Source organism: Arachis hypogaea, chromosome 7 (assembly GCF_003086295.3).
Source record: "Arachis hypogaea cultivar Tifrunner chromosome 7, arahy.Tifrunner.gnm2.J5K5, whole genome shotgun sequence".
NCBI classification, from domain to species: Eukaryota; Viridiplantae; Streptophyta; class Magnoliopsida; order Fabales; family Fabaceae; genus Arachis; species Arachis hypogaea.
In genome coordinates, this window is record NC_092042.1 from 12,172,675 (window position 1) to 12,175,402 (window position 2,728).

The following is a 2,728-nucleotide window of genomic DNA, read 5'->3' on the forward strand; positions in this document are numbered from 1 at the left end:
TATGTTTTAAGGTGTTATACATATCAAATGTATAATATCAAATTGTGTGCTTATTTATTTTCTACTCTGCGTAGCCAAAATATGTAATACCAATATAAAAATATAAATACATTCAATAATACGTATATTATTGATTTATTTATAAATAAAAAGAATCCAATTTTGTGGCTAGTTGGAAAAATGAGAAGATACCTTCATATACGTGGATTAGAATATTGTGACCGAGTAAGGAATTAAGATGACCAACAAAAAAATAATGGTTTAATTATTCAATTGTTTTTTATAATTTTATTAAATTTATAATTAGGTTTCTATATTTTTTAGTTGAATTTTTATAATATTTTTAATTTTATAGTTAAATTATTTTTATGTCAAAAATATTAAAATTAACAGATTAATTTTTATAAAAAGTATGTGGTCAAAAATTTAATTAGATTCTTAATTGTAGATATTTTTAATTTATTAAAAAATATTTTGTTAATTTTAATATATTTTATACTTGTAAGAACTTAATGACAAAAATAAAAATAGTGTAACAACTCAATTAAAAAATAAAGTATAAAAATTTAATTATAAATTTTATAAAATTGTAAAAATTAATAAAATAATTAAACTAATAATAAACAAATATTTACACTATTTGTCACACGGCCCAAAGAATATTGAATTAAGTCATTTGTGAAACAACATAGAGTTTAAGAGCATTGTATTGAAATAGTTATTTTTTTGGTATAAAGTTACAACACGAGTGAATGTTCTTGATATTTTTTTTTTATTTTTTGAATAAAGAATAAAGAAAGCTCAACATACTAAAGTGAAGTAATTCAAAAAAATATCACACATATAATAAAGTAAAAAGAATATATATACGATTAATTTATTGTCATTTTTGATATTATCATTAACAACCAAATAGATCATTACCACATCACTCCTTATAGTTCAAAAACGTTCTCATTTTAATGTCCTTGATACTACCTTTTTTATTATGATTTTTTTTAAAAAAAGAGTTCGACACAACTTATGTAGAGAAATAAACAAAAACAAAAGAACTAAACAAAAGCAGAGAAACAGAAAACCAAAAACAAAATCAAACCAAGGTTATCTCCGGCCTTATCATCAATAACCATTAGGATAAACTCTATTCCACTCGTGGTAGCTCGTACGAGACTTATTAGTAACTTCCACAACTCCTCCTGTTTCTTGGCTCCTGAAGAGTTTGTTGTTCCTTTCCATCCATATGTGTCAGATGATAGCAAAAAATTCAGCCATCTATTACGCTCCTCCTTCTTTACAGACACCTTTGTCCAACTTTTAAAGTGTTACTTAATTGTTTCTTGAATGATCCACAATCTACCATAGTCACACAACCAGACACACCACACCTGTCAAGTAAACTGATACCAAAGAAACAAGTGATGAACGTCCTCAACATCCTCTTTACATAAAACACAGATACTATCATGTTGATCAATCACGCCTAACCTATGTAATCTCTCCTTCGTATTGACTCTTCCTACCAACATGAACCAGGTAAATAACTCAATCCGTGGAGGTACTAAACCTCTCCAAATGAAACTAGTGAAACTATAGCTGGTAATGTTCTCTCGGAGTGTTTCCACCTGCAAAACTTGCACAAAGGAGTTAGTAGAATAAATGCCTGATTTATCAAATTTCCACACCAGCATGTCCTCTCTCTTAATTGTTAACTTGACTGACTGTAAAACTTCATGAAGTTGGTTAACTAATTCTAACTCCCATTGGAATAGTTCTCTTCTCTACTGAAAGTTCTATATCCATTCTAACTCATCCTAGAAACCACAATCCCCTATAACGAATCCGTACTGATTGAACATCGAGAATAGCCTTGGGAAAGTGTCCTTCAACACACCAGATGGCAACCAATTGTCCTCCCAAAACCGAACTCATCTACCATTACCTACCTCCAAGAACAAACCCCTGGTCATCTTCTCCCTCACCCCTTGCTCCTTAATCTGTAACTGGGAGATATCCTTCCATGCTCCCCATTTAGCAGGAACGGGCTGATGACACAGCAATACATCAGGATTAAAATTATTACAAGAGCAGACAATCTTCTTTCATAACGGACAATCTTCCTTAGAAAATCGCCACCACCATTTGAATAACAGTGTTGTATTCCTAAGTACCGCATCCCCCACACCCAAATCTCCTAACTTTTTTGGAGCTTGAACTATTTCCCGTATCACTAATGGGATCCCCTGCTTGCCATCTATATTACTCCAAAGAAATCTCCTCTGCAATGAAATTAACTTCTCTGCTACTGCTTTCGGCATTTTGTATAAGCTAAGGTAATACACTGGTAGACTATTGAGTACTGATTTAATAAGAACCAGCTTACTAGCTTTATTTAAGGTTTTCGCTTTCCACAAACTGAGTTTCTCTTCCACCTTCTCTACTATCGGTCTCCATGTCTTGACAAGTCTCAAATTCGCGCCAAGTGGAGTACCAAGATATTTAACTGGCAGTGATGCTTCCTTACACCCCAACAACTTGCACATTCTTCGCGTCCACACCCTCTCACAATTTACTGGGATCAAGCTTGACTTATCAAAATTAATACTCAACCCTGACATCACCTCGAAACACCGCAGAAGCCTCTTGTAATTCCTGATTGTAATCTCATCATGTGGACAGAACACGACAGTGTAATCTGCAAACTGTAAGTGGAACAATTCAATATTGTCTC